The 17,413-nt window shown below is 43.7% G+C and overlaps 1 long non-coding RNA gene across 1 annotated transcript in view; it reads left to right on the top strand.

Annotated features, from left to right (window-relative positions):
- LOC108447297 overlaps positions 1–14,252 on the top strand; it is a 25,226-nt gene extending 10,974 nt beyond the window's left edge. The window contains exon 2 of the long non-coding RNA XR_001862777.1: positions 3,615–14,252. This is a non-coding gene — a long non-coding RNA (uncharacterized LOC108447297). The remainder of the gene's footprint in view (positions 1–3,614) is intronic.
- The last annotated feature ends 3,161 nt before the right edge of the window (positions 14,253–17,413 follow it).

Raw genomic sequence — 17,413 nt, 5'->3', positions numbered from 1 at the left:
CGCCGGCGTCCAAGCCGGCTGCTCCCCTCGGGAGCGAGCGAGACGGCGGAGGTGGAGACTTGGCTCTGTCCCTCGGCTTGCTGGCCAAAAGAGCTGCGCTGACACAAGGGAGGGAGTGTGCTGGAAGGCGTCTGCAGCCAGTTACTCCCAACCTGGGAGGGGATGGGCAGAGGAGATGTGTTCCTTTCCAGAGCTCTGCCTGCATCCGTGTGCTGGTACCCTCTGCGCACCGTCGCAGTGCTTAGTGACTCGAGCTGACCCCTGGGGGTGATAAGGCCCGTGGTGGAGCATGTGAGCTGCTCTCCTTAGAGCTTTAGGTGATGCTCGCCGGCAGAGTGAGGAGCTCCAGGGGCTCCATCACTAACAGTTCCTGGGACTGAGCTGTTTCTTCTTTGATAGCATTAGTTTGGATTCCTTATGATTTCTATCTGTAGTTGCCATCTGTTTTCCCCAATGCCATTACGCATTTTTTCAGATCAAGACCCCATTCCCCCAAATTCAGTCTCATCTATATAATGGAAAAATAGTTAATATATAAAATAAACTGTGGTGAGCAGTGAATGTAAATGAGAGACACCTTTGCTCCTTTTTTATCCTGTGGAGAAACCCATTACTCCTCTGACTAATCCTATTGATTTGGCTGGGGAGCTATGGCCTGCTGCTGATGTCAAGTCCAAGTGGCAGGATCTGGCTGTACAGTGGCAGGTCTCCGTGGCCATTGGCACAAATCCTTTATTCCCCAGCTGATTCCACTGAAATCTCCTGAGGTTACCTCTGAGCTATTTGAGAAGAGCTGGGTTTTCAAACCGTGACCCTGATTTAGGAGTACATGTTTAAAATTTCTACTTGTGATGTCCTGTGGCAAAGGTTTACTTTTCACTCGGTGGAGCTGGCGGCAGAGAAAGTCAAATGAGTTTTCCTAATCTGGTATGTTCTAAATCTGGTTTGTCTCAAATACAGCCTGAGAGATATGCAGCACAAGTGGAAAAATAACTGGCAGCACGCAGATGCGTGTCCTCTCAGAGCAAATAAAGCTGACTTTTAAAATAAATGTTAAATCTCATCCCTGGTATGAAGGGAGACAGGCCAGTAGCTCAGGTATGGGGAGAGATATTTTAAGGTGGGCTGTGGAAGAAAGCTCACCACCAAGCTTCTGACCCAGCATACATGTCCCTTTTTATCTGCTAAGTCCAATCATAAGCTTGTTATTAGAGGACATCTGTTACTGCCTGATAACACGTACAGCAAGCAGGAGCACAGCGTTGGTGGGCAGCCAGGGATTTTGGCAGCTGTGGGGAGCGGCAGCTTCGTGGACTGTTTCACACCTCGTCCAGAGCTGGGGCAGCACATCCGTCCTGTGGGCCTGTGGCTGGGTGGGAGGATGCCAGGAGTTTGAGGCAAGGGCTATTCCTGCACGCAGCTCTCCTGTGCCAGCTGGTGTGCACATGTGCCAAAGCCTCATCCACTCATCCTCCTGCAGCCGCAGCTGGCCCCCTCGGTGCCGGGTCAGCGTGGTGGGTCTGCTGGCATTCCTCCAGGACAGGCAGCGGAGCAGCTGGGAGAAACGTGCCACATGCTGGGTTCTGCTTTTTCCTTCTGCATTTCCAGGGGATGCAGTTCACACACTACTTTCTTGCCCCCAAGCCTCCTTGCCTGAAGAAAAACATTCAAGGAGACTCTGTGAGCTGAATCTGAGCATCATGAGGTTTTCCCCACAGTCATTGCTGTAGGTAATGTATATTTATGAGCGGAACAAAGTGGGCTGCAGATGCTTTGAAAGGCTGCTTTCCTCTCAGGGTGGCTTAGTATTTAGGCAAGTAAGGAAGGAGTGGAGATGCTGTCCAGACTGCATTCAACAGTGGCAGAGCAGGCTGGTGCAGGAGAGATGGCATCTTCCAACCGCCTTCCTGTGTGTCATCAGGGGATGCTGATGCTCTGTGGTTCAGGAGATGGTGTTCCTTCCAGTATCTAGAGGGAGCCTACAAGAAAGCTGGAGAGGGACTTTTTAGTCCCTCTTAATAGTGGTAGGAAAAGGAGAAATGGCTTTAAACTGAAAGAAGGTAGGTTTAGATTAGATATTAGAAAGAAACACCTTATAGTGAGGGTGATGAGGCACTGGAACAGGTTGCCCAGAGAAGCTGTGGATGCCCCATCCCTGGCAGTGTTCAAAGCCAAGTTGGATGGGGATCTGAGCAACCTGGTATAGTGGATGGTGTCCCTGCCCATGGCAGGTGAGTTGGGGGTGATCTGTAAGGGCCCTTCTAATCTAAACCATTCTATGATCTTACAGTGCTCTGTAGGTCAGGAGATTGCATCCCTCTGCTGGGCTTTAGTGCATCACAATGTGACACAGCTCCATTCCAGCAATGAGACTGTGTCTGTACCACCATGTGTGTGCCCTGAGCCCAGCTCTTGTCTGGGGAAGGGTCTTTCCAGAGAGTGAAATGGGGGATGGAAAGTGAGTTTTGAATTTGCACCAGAGTCCGCACTGTTTTTGTCTGAGCAATGCTGATGTCATTTCCAGGGTGACCGTCTGACACCTGAATTAGCTTGTGGCACTAGAAATACAAGGTGTGACGTGAAGTAAAGGCCAGTTTGCTTTCCTGCTGGTGGTCATGTGGGCTCTGTGAGACTGATGAGGTGCATAGCCTGCATTCACACAGTGTAAGAAATGCATACAGGCACTGGTTTATGGCCAGTGGTGGTCAGTGTTTGCTGGCCTGGGCTGCTGATTGATTCAAATTGCATTTCATGCAGGGGCCAGGACTTTCCAGCTGAATAGTTTTGGCCACCACAGAGCACCAGATTTCTCAATATCTGATCATATATCTCTCTCTCAATAGATATAGATATATTGGGATATACATAGACACACATACATATATATATATATCTGTATATAACTTACTGGGCCAAACTGTTCCTCTTGCAGAAGGGATTTCTAGAAGGGATTGTCCTCCAGCTTGAGAAGCTCATGTTGGGTTCTCTGCAGATCTTGGTGAGATCAGTTTTCCCTGTGTTGCTAGCACCAGTCCTGCTGCTTTGGGAAATTCATCAGTTTCATTTAATTTGCCATGTGAATTTGGGATTCGTTAAGGTGCTGTCTATTTCTGTGGTTGTGTCGGTCTCTGTAAAGACCACCAGGTAGCCCAGATTTTGTTGGACATACCTCAGTTGCCGTATACTCCCTGAAGGGTACTCCTCTGTTGAGCTGGTTTGTTTCTAGGGCTCCTCAAGAGGAATGAGGAGTGCCACATCTGGCTAATAATTTGCTGTAGCGAACATGTGAGTTTACTTCAAGGAGAGCAGGATTTTTGCTCATGGATCAAACATCAAAGGATTCTTACATAATGCAACATATTTTAACATTGGTAAAGTATTAGGTCATAATCATGTCGTGCTCTGATATGTTTTATTATTCTATTTTATTTCTGAATGTGGTTCACCTCAACTCAAATGATTCCTTAGCCTTGCAGAAAACAGTAATACAGGCGACTTACAGTGAGTCTTGGTTAGGTAGCTCTGAATTTTTCTTGCATCCTAAGCAGCAGCAGCAGCCCAAGCCAGGTGCAGCCAACTTTCCTGATTCCTTGTCTCTGTGTCACATCTTTCAGGTGGCTATGAGACTCAGAGATCCTAGGAGAGAGGATTCTCTGGCAAGTGCGGTAAGCTTGAGCTCACCAAGGGCTGGGCTGGGCAAGCAGGCGGGCCTTGGATGAGCAAATCCCACTGTCTGGCATCCCATGCCTTGCTCCGTCAGTCGGTCACCCCAGTGGGCAGTGGGAGGCATCATTCTTTAATGAGTGCTTTTGCTGTGAAAATACAGGTGTTGAACCAGACTTTGGTGAGGAATTTACAGTTCCTGCCAGCATGCTGTTTCCATGTGTTGCATATAGTAAGGGCCTGCTTTTACATTTCCCTGTGGGGCATCCAGTACAGATACGTAGGAATCATTTTTCCATTTCTGCTTAATTGAGGAGATTTTCTGTTGGTTTCTGTTGTCTGCTTTTTACCTCCTCCTCCAAAAATGTAGCTTGGTTCCCTATATGAAGCTCATTTTTCTAGGCAATAATTAGATTTTCAAATTTCAAATACTCGAGATACTTCTTTTGCAATGAAAGCTGGTACATAGGGAGCAGAATAGAAAGTTTGAAAGTGTGGAGGACATTCCATTCCGGGTTTGTGTAGGGAGAAATCCTCTCCAGAGCCATGCTTTATGGCATTACCTGCTTGGAGAAGCCAGGGCAGCAGGTTTCTGAGCATCCTCCTGAGAGCAAGCCTGCTGTTCGTCAGCACTGGCACTGGCACGAGCAGTGAAGGCTTTTACAGCAAGACCGTGCTGATTAACTCTGGTTCTGCTCCTCACCACCCCTCCCTGGGCTTCCAGGGGGATCTGTCCTTCCTGTCACTCAGGTCACTGAGGTCCAGAAATGCGCTGTAATCTTGCCCAGAGTTTGATTCCCCAGCTGGGACCGCCGGATTTATATAGCTAAGCAGTAGAGGGTCATTGCACTTAAACTTTTGTGTTGGTGTGCTAAACCTCCAAATGGGCTGCAGGGTCTCTCTCTGTCTGGAAATAACCTTGAGTGGTGAAATCTATGGATTTCATTGCATATATTGGTTTAGATTTAACTTGATCCAGCTATTCCGTTTTAAAAGATTTCCTTTTTTTTTTGTTTAAGGGTGGATTAGTAATTCATTCCCAAATCAGTAGCTAGCACAATGGATATTTAATTGTAAATGTATATCTTTAATTAGAACTTGGTACACGGATGCAAAAATTCCTTATCTTGCATTTTTTCAAAAACACACATATTAAACCCCAGCCTTGCCCTTCAAAAATACTATTCTGTGTATTTAAAGGTCTGAATGACCTTTTAATCAGACGTTACATCTTTACTTCCAGCTGATATGACAACGTCTGACAGTAACTCAACCTGATGTGGCAAGAAAATAAATAAAGGCTGTCTCAGTCACTATGTCTTTAAATCTCTCTGTCTAGCTGTGGTTTTGTGTTCAGGCAGATGGACTCACAGTGAAATATTACATTTAGTTTTCAAGTGAAGACAATCTATTGAGTTTAATATGTTTGCATGTTCGACTGTTCTTTTGAGGTCAATTTAGTCGTACGATTGTTTCCTGCCATTCCGAACTCCAGCCTCTTCTGCAGCCAAGCTCTTTATAAATTATAAATCTGTATACCTCGCTCTCAGCAGCCATCTTACAGCCCACACAGACCGATGTGGATGGTCTAGCAATTGCATTAGCTCTCCTCGGTGTACCTGGGTGCGAGGGCTGCTGTGCTCTGTCACTACTTGTGCTCATGTTCACTTCACATAAACGGGCAGAACAAGGACTGGTAAAGATGAATATGAGCAATTCCTACATTTGGACCACCGACACAAAGAGAACTCACACTAGTCAGGGTGACTGTATTCAGCACACCAGCTCATTGTCCTTGGAAGTTAATTTTCGGATGATTTATTAAAATGTAACACTTGTGGAGGAGGAGTGGATATTGAATTGACAGCAGGTCAGAGTTCTGATAATACAGCAGAATTATTTTGATCTCTGGTATTTCCATGTACGCAAGCAATAAACTTAACAATAACACCTCCCCTTTCATATGGGTTTTACAAAAAGAGAAGCTGTGTACTGCTTGAGCCTGGCTATCACAAACTGGGCTAATTATTCAACAAAAAATACTTGCCTTACTAATGAGCAGTTCCCTGGAATTCAGAAAGTAATATTCTGGCACCAAGTACAATGCACATTGTACACTGCGGGGTCCATAATTTGTTGGATTTTTATGGAAAAACTAGGAAAACATTTAAAAGGTCTTCCCTGAAACAAAAATGAAAGAATTCTTTCAAAAAGAGACATGGTACTTAAATGTGGCACCAGCAACATCCATGGGAACTTTTTTATTGCAAGTACTTCTTTGCAAATTTACAGAGTTTTGCTTTTAGGAGAATTTTTTTCAGATATAACACTACTGTTCTTAATGAAACAAATACTTGTGAGCTGGGACAGACTGATACAGGGTCATGTTTGGGCCCTCTCTCCCCTCCCTGGACAGTGCAGTCATTGGTTCTGGAGGGGAGACATGCAGGTTGAGATGCATGGGTTCAAGGGTTCTTTCATTTCGATTGAAGGAAATTGAGGACAAGAAGTACCTCACAGAAATGACACAGTCCTTGCAGGCTCAGCCCCTCAGCCTCTCATGTAGGTTGTGCTTTAAAGCTGTGAAGGGAATTTGCTCAAATGTGCTCAAATGTACTCAAATGTGTACGGAGGCACCCAGATGCAAGTGGATATCATTTTCAGGGTGCAGCAGGTGAGGGAAGGAGTGGGGTAGCAGCTCTGCAAGTAGGCTGTTTCTGTGTAAGCCAAGGTCCTGCATGTGTGTGAAAGAAGGACAGAGCCATTCTGGGCAGCACCCCCCAAGTCAGCAGGGGGATTCCCTCACTGGAATGAAGTCACAGATATGTTTTAAGTTCTTTCTGCATTGCAACCTGAATGTGGAAAGGTGACCGGCCTGAGGTTTGAAAATGCCATCCTCTCCTCCTAAGGTGTCTGAAGACACAGAATGCTTTCAGAGTGACAGAGCAGTGCCTCTGCTATTCCCCTTCCATGAGCATGGTCTTGCCAAAGTGTCTGTTTAACCCACAAACCCTCCAAGCCGTAACTGCATGCCCAGTATGCCAGAGCAAGGGAGAAACCATTGTACAACTCCGTGGTTATTCTAGAAGCACTGTCTGTTTTCCAGATATTTTTTCTCGCAATGTTTTCATGACTACCTTGTTAATGAACTAAGGAGAAGACAGCATGTTAGGTGTGTGACACACTGAGTATGATGTATTGCGTGTCTGTTTGGAGAAGGATGTTTCTATTAATTGTCAAGCAATGGGAGGCATCATGTTGTTCCTAGATAAGTGAAAGTATGCCTAAAATGTAAAGGAAAAGAACAACTAGAACTCGAGTATGCCAATGCCACAAAAGAAAGCTTAACTTGTTTTCTTGCTTTTTTTTTAGAGAACACCTGTTCCCAGCGCTGAAGCATTCCGATGGTTCTTTTAAGCAGTAGTGTATCTTATTTTCAAGGCAGTCCGAAGTGAATGGCAAGCTAAAGTCTTGTTTTAAGAAACTGCTTAGTCCACCATTGAAGAATATACTCAGATACTATTTTCATTTATGTATAGGGGTTTCCTCAAAAGCAAAAGACAAAAATCTGGGAGCCTGGGGAATTGGCCAGCTTCTTCACATTCAGTACACCAATTCTTTCTTTGATGTAACTTAGCTATACTAGTGAAGTTGTTGTCTATTTTTAAAGTGGCTGTAAAAAAAAAAAAGTTTGGGTAAACCCCTGCTATAAAGTCATGTATCTTTGAAAAGTAACATATCTATACTTCATTTTCAAATATATGTGTTTCAGTACTGTAAACTGTACAGATAGCCGCTTGTATTTTGTGTGTTTAGACACAAGGAGACAATCATGTCTGAGCATCAATGGAGATAAACGGTTTGTACACAACAGTGTGGTTCTGCGAATTAAATCCGGAGCAATAAATTCTAGCTTTAACTATTATTTTGCTAGTTGTTTAGCAGCAGCAGCAGCAACGGCAGTGCTGTTTTACCATGCATCCTTCCATAGAGACTTGATGCCAAGTTTTCCAAGATAAAAAGATTGCGATGCATCTAGCAATTACCTTCCGTTGTGGTGCTGTGAGAGGGGAAGATGTAACACTTAAAATTAATCTTTCAAGCACTATATTAGAATAGTGGTTTGTGCACTTGCATTGCTTCCAAAGGAGCTTACAGAGGGGTATCTCTCCAAAAATGCTGTCTGGTGTCTGACTCGTTTTTCACTGTGCTCTGAGCTGGAGTGCCCGGCATAGGTGGATGTGCAAAACTAGTCATCTAAATAAAGGTTGTTCTAGGATGCAAAACAGAGTATGAGACCTTAGGAAAAATGATGACTCAGCTTAATTACCCTTCACCTCTGAGATCTTAAGTAACATTTTCAGTCAATGGAGTAAATATTTTATAAAGTGGAATGCCATGTTTTTGGTTCAGGTGGAGCTCTTCACGGTTAAGTGAGTTTTGACAGTTGGACTGGTTTAGGTCTCACTTGCACTTGTGCTCATTTGAGAGCCTGGATATTTTTGCAGTATAAAAATGAAATTTTTTTTAAAATGCTTTTCAAAAAAGACCACTTCTCCCCACATGTTTTTTGGTCCACTGATCTCGACTTTGCTGAATGACTGGTCCCTTAGGCCCCCACAAAAATGCTTTGCCGTTCTTCTTCCTGTTCCAGCAGTGTGGAAGAAATGTCTACTCTGTGGAAAGGCAGCGCACAGAGGGATATAGTTGACATGCTGTAAAAAAAATGGAGGATTCTTTACTTAGGGATATTTATTATCAATTGATCATCACTTTTTATTGCTTGGCTTTGTCATACCACTCATGAGTGAGAAGGCTATGCCATCAAAGTAAGTGAATGCTGTTGTGCCATGTATTTGATAGACTGATAATTTTATACAAGATGAGACTTGTACCAGTAGTTTCACAGACAAGGTGCTGGGCATGGGAATAACCAGTTAATGTTGCACAGCACATACTAATCTCCTACTGTTTCAGGACTTTCTCCAGGTTTTGCTAAGTACATCAGCCTTTGGCCCCTGGTCACACATAGCTGGTGAAGCACGGGGGGTTGAGTTGGGAATGCTACAGTGTGGGACCTGTGCAGGTGGGGAAGAAGCCAGCTTTGGCAAGTGAGGGAGCCCCCAGGGCTGGCAGGCATTGGGAACAGCCAGAAAGTAAAGACCAAGGGATGGAGGAGGAGAAACCTCTTGAGGTCACATGTGTGTGTCAGGAGGACCAGGCAGAGCATGGGTGACCCAGGGTAACTGGAGGGGCATGGTTGGGCTGGGCTTACACCTGCATCCTCAACTTAGGGCCAATGCACGTGTCTGTGTCCTTGCGTCGTATGACGTCACATACATGGCTTCAGAGGTGGAATGTCACACTTAAAATGCTTCTATCATGGTGCCCCTCTTACAGGTTGTAAAAGATCCTCAGTTGAATACTCATCCAATGCCCATTCAATGAGCTTTTGTGTCTGTTTGTATGGCAGCTGTGTATGGATTTTTTTTTTGTGTTGGAGACTTTTTGGTTAGGGGCCTCTGTTACTGATCACTAGACCAATACGAGTTCTACAAGGTCTTCTCTACCAAAGTGCTCATTGATTTAGAAACTGAAGCCTTATTTGCACATCTGGCTGGTAAGCTTGCCTTGCTCTTTGGGAAACTCTTACTGCTCTTACAGCAGCAGAGGCAAAGTTAAGTTCAGGCTACATTAGGTGTACAAAGATACTCCTAGCAATGTACTTACTGTCTAATACCCTAATGTTGCATGTCTTCTTGTGGTTCCTTTTTTTGTTTTGTTGTTTTGTTTTAAAGAACTGATGGATCTGTATATTGTAATCGTGGTGTTTTACATGTCAATTCAAAATTGTTAAACACACAAACAAGCATACCTGTTAATTATTGAAAATGAATGAGAGGTGATTTTTCTTTGATTTACCCATATGGTTTTTGTTTCGGATGTTGTTCCTTTGCACCATCAGGTTTTTAGATTCTGCTGAAACAGTATTTATATGATGTAGTGTGCATAGAGCATTTTAATTAGTGATGTTTGAAGAAGGAAATTCATTTTCTGGCCTGTCTCTCCCCACTGCCCTACCCACCCGTCCCCATTTATATACATATTTGTCAATCGATTATTGTCAAGTTCTAATTACCAGATTTGTGCTTTTCACAAGGTCCAATGCTGTTTTCCAGTGTGAAAATTTGTATTCTTCTCCGTTCTTCATTCTCACAGTGAAAAGTAAAAAAAAAAAAGGGTGTGGGCAAAAACAAAGCAGAACTCTTTCTGTCTTCTAGGTGTGAGCGCTAAGTCTAGTGGAAGCATTTTTGGCATACCCCAGATAAACTTATGAAAAATGGTAAGCTTGAAAGGGAGGCACACATACCCATTCTGTCAATTAATAACAGACCCTCCCTATGAGGGAAAATACTCCCTTTTGTACAGACCCCCTGGTATGTAAGTCCTACAGTTAATGTTGAAGAATGTAAAGTCTTTAAATGGGCTATATCTGTAATCAAATAATAAAGAAAGAAAGTAGTTAAATGAACATACCATTCAGGGTCGAATGCATTCAGCAAAAAGCAGTAGTGGGTCTTTGATCATGGTTAGATGCATAGTGATATCAAACAGTGGGTTCTCATGTAACAGCTAAATGTTTCAGATTTTGTTTTTATTAAATTTGGCAGTTTCACGCTGAGCTCTACTGTATTCTTAGTGAACAAAAGACAGCTCCTATGTTAGAAAGTACTCCATTTTCACAATTGCAGGGAACTAGGAGGGTATTTTCAGAAACATGGGCCACAGAAATGTACTCCTTTCACAGTGTTCTCCTATTTCTGAACTGTGCAGTTATCTATTAAATTTTCTAATAGATATTTGTGTAAGGTGTATGTATGCTTGTGCAATTATGGAAAAAAACAGTTTTGGAAAACAGTGTATTTATGAAAAAATAATCACTTATGGGGCATGTACAAAACTGTATAAAAACATTCAATTTGCCCAGTAAAGTTGTTTTTGTGATATTTCTGTGTTGTTGAATAAAGGACTTTAGTATTCAAAATATCTCTCTTTTTCCATAAACAGGTCCTGTTTGTGGGATCTTAAACAAAGAAAACCTCTTTTACAAAAGAACCCTCAAAATGAGCAAGAAGGTCCAAATGCTGACCTCAGTCTTGCATATGGGAATGAATGCTTATGAAGTGATGGTACAATAGCCACAGAGATTATTCCTTCTCAATTGGCAATGGATGGAAACCCCATAAGTTGTATAACTGAAGGTAACATCGTACTCTGGATTTTTTAAAATAGCAGAGAAAAATACTGGCTTTTTTTGACTAGGAATGTTACTTTGAGATTTTGAGGCTATGAAAGATTAGTGAAGTAGGAGCAAGACTGATTACAGAACAGCCTTAAACCCATTAATGCAGACCTGTGTTGTATAAAGAGTGGACTAGTGAGGGTGGTGTGATAAATTAGCAGTTAGCTTTGTAGGGAGAAGCATGCAAACGTGAAATCTCATCTGTAGCTCTTGCAACGAACAGTAGTCCTGAGGATAGGTGATCCTGTTGCTGTTGGAGTATTTGGAATTACGAATGTGGTTTGTGAGAGAATGACAATATTATCTTCCTTTTCGTTTTACTGCTTCTTAGTTCAAAGTTCAGTTCTCTACCTGTCTCAAAAACTCTACATAGCTAAGTAAATGTTTTCCTCTTGACATTTTTTTCCCCCCATACTACTTGCCAGCATTGAAGCAACTTCAGATAGGTGTGAAAGTTCATGACAGTGCTGGCAGCACGTCATCTGATTTTGGTGAAATTTGGAATGTCATTTTTCTGGGAATATTCCTTTAATCAACAGAAAGTCTGCTCTTAGATGCCAAACCAGAATTTTGAATGAGTTTGGAAAATGAGGTAGGTCCTTTAGTCTGTGAGATGCTTTCAATGCCAGCTGATTTTCCAGGGGGAGCCTTGGTGTATCCTTTTGTTTTTTAAAGAAAGCAACAAAAGAAAAAGGAACAGAAGTGGATTTTCCACTGATCCTGTCTGCTCTCATCGAAATCCATAAGGATATATGTTCTTGGGAGACGTAGACCGCTCATTAGACAAGAGTGAATCTTGAGGTCTGTTTGAAGAGGAGGAAAAGGGCTGCCAGGTTGCTCAGGCATACTCAGTGATCTCTCTGGATTAAATATAGAATTCACAGGGAGGAAATACACTCATTTCATGAGACGGTCGATTTGGAAGCAGGAAGAGGTCTCTGAGTTCCTATTCTTTTAATGCTTTCTCTTTCAACATTTTTCCCCCTCAAGTATTGTTTTATACTAGTCTGAATGAAAAACATGCCTCAGCTCCAAAGAAATACTCGCCCTAGATATGAACCTTGCAGTTTAAAACTACCTCTAGTTTTTTATAGCTTTTTTAATTAAAAAAAAAAACAGAAAAAACAACAAAACCAAGCAACTAAAAATAAAAACCCGTACAAGAAGCAGGTAATTCTTCAAAGCCAAAACTGACAAACTTATTACTGAGCCTATTAAAGGAAGGAAAATACACCTTTGTGTGGAAACTCAATTCTTGTAGGCTGTGTTGGGCTCAATTTGGTTTTGCCACTAGCTGTGTCAGTCCTCTCTATATATTTCCAAGGAACAAGTCTGAAATTATGAATGGTCTAGTGATACAGGGCAGTGTGCCTTCTGGGAGGCTCCAGTCCTCCCTATGTTCCCATGGGCTTTACCAGATAGCTCGTGGAATTGGAGAATATTATATAGGTGAGTTAGTTGTAAGTTTGGTCTTACTTCACTGCAAGGATCTACACAGTCACCAGTGTGTACTGAGCATGTATAGATGGCCCCAAAATCTATAAAGGAAAGAAATTCTTCTTCTCAGTAAAAACTGCAGAACATACAATGGTGTTTTATACCACTGGAACTATCTGAAGGAAGGAAGATGAAGTGCCATGTCAGCGAAGATGTCAGGATCTGCTCCCACTGTAGGTTTGTCTTGGTTTGCCGCTTGGTTTTTAGGGTGGACATGCTCGGCTGGGTCACTGGGTGCTTCAGCAGAGCAGTTTTGCCCAAGGAGGGCAGAATGAAGGAAATGCAGGTAGCAAAATGTTATTCTTGCAAGACAAGGATCTAGATTAACTAAAGAAGCTGTGATGTTCTGGAAGATTTTCACTGCTCTTCTGAGTTCTCAGATATTAAAGGATTGTCACATTATTATTAATGTAATAAGCAGGAAGAATTTGTCATGCTACCGCCCATTCCTGAAAATCGGGTTTTAGAAATTAGCCTTAATGGGTTAATTTCCCAACCAACTCTGAAGGTACTTTGTAGTGTAATATGGCTGCCCTATAGCAGAAGATGCTGTGACTGGGGGTTCATTGGCCTGGATGGGCCCTTGACTTGCAGAGTCAAGGACGGATCTTTGATAGAAAATAATTCAGCAGAATTCTGCTAGAAAGATCTGCAGGTGTCATGATGTCAGCCAGAGCCTGGATTAATTACTTGGTGTAGATCTCCCTAGCTTGGTTTATGATGTGCATAAGCATCCTACATTTGGAAAGAAAGCACCTTTTTCCCTTTGCTCCTTCAAGTCTGCTCTCTTTATGGAGTTAATAACACTAACCCTCTGCACTTCTTCAGGAAAGCCCAAAGCATTAGAAGAAATACATTTCTTTTTGGCTAGACATTTTCCTGTGGAAAGAGAGAATAGTTAATCTAGGTCAGAAACTCCTGGTGCTTGCCCGAATCTCCTAACAGGGGTCTTCTCTGCATGGATGTAGCTTGTGAGCAAAGTCTGTACATCAGCTTGGCAATTGGACACAACCCTACAGAACATCAACACTAAAGCAAACAGGACCCGGGGGGGATGTTCCCACTGCCCTCTCCCTGGTCCGTGTGATACACACAAGTTTATGCCAGGTCTCCAGCACCCCTTCCCATGCAGGGGTCAGGTTTGCTGTGCCCAGCAAAGAGGTGAACCTCCCCACACTTGAGGAACCTGTAGCACGCTGGAGGTTTTTAAGAAGAGAGAAGGTTTTACATGTCCAGACAAGGACTAGAACATCTTGACCCACATGTCTCGCATTAGCTTTTGATTTCTAGCTGTGAGTGTCAGTGGCCACCAGGCTGTGGGAGAAGGAGCTAGGCTACTGAGTATACCTAGTCTCTTATGTGCCTACATTTTAATGGTTATACCTAGAGATTGATAGTGAATTTGAGCAGCTGATATGTTGCCCGAGTTTAATACAAAATTATTACAACTGGCTTTCAACCTGTTTTTGGAGAATTAGTGAGCAAATAACTTGATCTAGGAAAATTTGTCACCCACATTAGGAACAGTGAACTAATTATTGCTTTCTGATGCTTTGCTCTTACTTGTTTTACCTTTTTATCCTGATTGTTTGCATTCTGAGGACTGATTTGCCTTTCTGATGCAATGCCATGTGATCTGCTGATTAATTTTTGTGAGCAATCATAAACTCCCAACCTATGGCTGACTCCGTATATTTTTATGCTATGCTGCATAAACATTCATTCATTTCTTATGATTACTGTGTGGAAACAGACTTTTACAGGCTAATAAACTTGGATTTAAACTGGACGAAGAGTTTCCTGGTGTCACTTCTTTCCTCTTTTTAAGGAAAAAAAACACAACAAAAAAGAAGAAATAAAAGTGCAAACCTTGACTTGATTTAACCAGGTCTCTGTATCTATGTCCAAAAATGCTGTCAGTACTAGACGTGGAAATACCAATAGCAAAACTTTATTCTCAAGCTGATTTCATCAACAGTGAGAAACACTCCTTCTTAAAAATGAAACAAACTTCCAGGGCTTAGGGCTGGGAAAGAGGGGGAAGGGAAATCGGGTTTTTTTCTTTAATTGGTTACTCTGGTGTCTTCTCTCCTGTAGACCCGCTTTCTTAAACATGCTGACATACACAGGTCTCAGTCTCCAGCTGAGACCAATTAAGCAGAGCATTTGCCTCCAGTGTGGCTCACTGGCTGCGGCCGGTGATGCTCATTGCAGGCTGTGTGCCGGCGCAGGCACAGCTGTAGCACGCGCGGGCAGCCGACCTCTCAGCAGACAGAGGTCCAGGGCCAGCATCTTCTCACGCTCCTGGGGTCTGACACTCCCTGACCTGCCATGCCTGGCAAGTGTCTGGTCAGAAATGACTCTGCAGGTGGTGGAGTATATTCTTTTTAAGGTGGTTAGTTCCAACTCAAACAGCTTGGCAATACCAAGTGTAGTACACAGAAGGAACATGAATTCTCATGTCATAGCTGTTTAAGGCATCTCAGTAGAAGCTGGCAGTAATTGATAACCCTTTACATGGTCTCTGCACTGAGGCCATGGGGATGGAATGGCTCTTTCTGCAGGGAGAGGCAGCAAAGCTAAAATAGGTTGGTCTGACGCTTGCACACAACTACATGCAGTCCTCTGATGTAAAGAAGTCGTCATCCTTTCCATATGTTCATCTGAAGTGTGTCACAAATATTATGCATAAAAATTGTATTTTTCAGTCCACTGGAGGCGTAGGCCACACAGGTAATCTTAATCTCACCAAAGAGCAAATGGGAATTTAAGAGCAGAAGGAGTGCTCATGTTTTGTCAGCTTTCAGACCTTGAATGCAAGCAGTGAGATCAAGTATCACTGAATGGTGCAGCTGGACTGGACAGGACCCAGCCTCTGTGTACACTGACCCTGCCAGTGGCACAGCTGCCCTAGACAGGGATCTTTGGGCACCAGTGCTCTGGCCCCTGCCTTTTCTAGTTCTGCTGGAAATAGTGACTTTTACAAGATGGGGATGAACCTGAGGCAGTCTCACCACAGAGATGAAGCACAAGCAGGATTATTAGCTGATGTTTTTTTTTTTCCTGTTGTGACCCAGCACATCTTACTTCAATAACATAAGCTAGAATTACAGCAGCCAGAGAAAACTGCAGCTCCTCCAGCCAGGCAGAGGAAAAAGCTCATTTGCTCACTCTTTCTTTCACATTTTTGTTCCTCTTTCACCTGTATTTCCTTCCTTTAACTCCTCTTTTCCCTAGAGGAAGGCAGGTACAACATATGCTGTGGCTTCTGCCAGCAGGCCCCAGCTCCATTCTTTGTGTCCTGGGAAGGTGATGGGTCTGCACAGAGGCCTGAGCTCCTGGAGGCTGGAGCACCTGCAAGGTAGGTAGGTGCTTGGTGTGTGGAGTGGTGCCCCAGCAAGTGTGTGGGCTGCTGCTCTTCTGCTTGTGCCACTGGATTCCATGGGGAAATGGTGGCAGATACTGGGCTGAAGCAGTCGATGTTGAACTTTTTACATCCCCAGTGTGGCAGGGTCAGGAAGCTGTTGCAGATTGCAATGATAGCAGTGAATATGTAGGTTACATGTGCCCTAAAATGCTGGTGCTGAGAAAATCTAGGGGAATTCTAAGGGGCAGAGAGTAAGACATGTGCTTGATCCATCACTGGCATGTCCTGAACTTTCTCCGGCCACAGTTAGCGTTCTGGTGAAGAGGTTAAAGAAAGCCAGGTCTTAGCTATTTTTTTCCCTAATTATTTTCTTGGAAACAGCTGAGTTGATTTTGCTAGGAACTTGAAAGCACACCTAGCTCAAGGCAGGCACTGAGCTGGAGGCAGATGCCATGCCTGAAAGGTTTCAGCCAGCAGGATTAAAGGTATGAGTAAAGCTGTGAACTGCCAAAGATGGTGCCTTGTAATAGGCACTTTAGGTGATGTGAACTGCAGATGTTGCCACCAGCTTTGATAGGAGTTAAGGAGGGAGTGAGAATGGCATTAATTCAGCAGTGCTCCATGGGGGGACTCAGTCTGGTTCTCTACCAGCAAGCCTTTTTGGGTGGGCATCCCTTTAGTATAAAATACCACTTGTCTGATGGCAAGGAAAAGCTGGGCAAAGAAAGCTGTGGCAGCCCCTGCCAAAATGCTTTCCAGAGTTGCCAAATTTTGCCCCAGGGAGCAGGCAGAAGAGATGCTCTCCTGGCACATGCACTGTGAGGGCTACAGTTTCTGTCTCTGGCTCCTCTGAAAAGAACCAGCAACCCCATTTGTCACCTTCCTGTGCTGGTGTGCTGAGCACAGAGGCAGGCTATACCCAGGGTGGTTGTTAATAGGAATGTGCTGGGAGTGATGGTGATGCCCTGGCAGTGCCATTCCAGGGGGTGCTGTGGCCCCCTCCCTGCTCCCTGCTGATGGGGTGCAAGCCTTCGCTGTGTTTTGATCCAACGCTCCACGCCGCTGTTCTGACACTTCACCGCTCCCACCACGGCTGCTGCATTTCTCTCCTGCTTTATGTTAAAACAAGGGAGGTGTTTAAATATTTATTATCGCTAGAAACTCCAGAAGCCAACGTTCGTTTGTATAAGTGACTGGCATTTTTTTTTTCCAATTGTCAGTAATAATTCATTAATTATTATTTTAAAGTTGTTGTTCTCCCTGCAATGTGTCACCTTCCCACTGATTTGGCAGCAATCTGCACAAGATGTGGGATGTACAGCATTGTGGTTCTTCCTCCTGTGGGTTGTTGCTGCTCCTTCAAATACCTTCCCCTTAAACAAAGTGGGCGTTGGAGTTCCTGGTGACTGTTCAACTAAAGGGGGAATTTTTTTTCTTTGCTCTTCCTCCACATTATTTTTCTGAGGGGCCAAGTGCCTTCTGCTGCCATTACCACACCTGTGGTGTTGGCATCTGCTCTTGCCCCTCTGCAGATGCAGGAGACAAAACTCGTGGCTTTTGGCACCTGGGGATGCTGCATTTGG

Source organism: Corvus brachyrhynchos, unplaced genomic scaffold, assembly GCF_000691975.1.
Source record: "Corvus brachyrhynchos isolate BGI_N302 unplaced genomic scaffold, ASM69197v1 scaffold175, whole genome shotgun sequence".
Lineage (NCBI taxonomy): Eukaryota > Metazoa > Chordata > Aves > Passeriformes > Corvidae > Corvus > Corvus brachyrhynchos.
The sequence above is the reverse complement of the archived record's forward strand: the minus strand, read 5'-3'. Positions and strand labels throughout refer to the sequence as shown.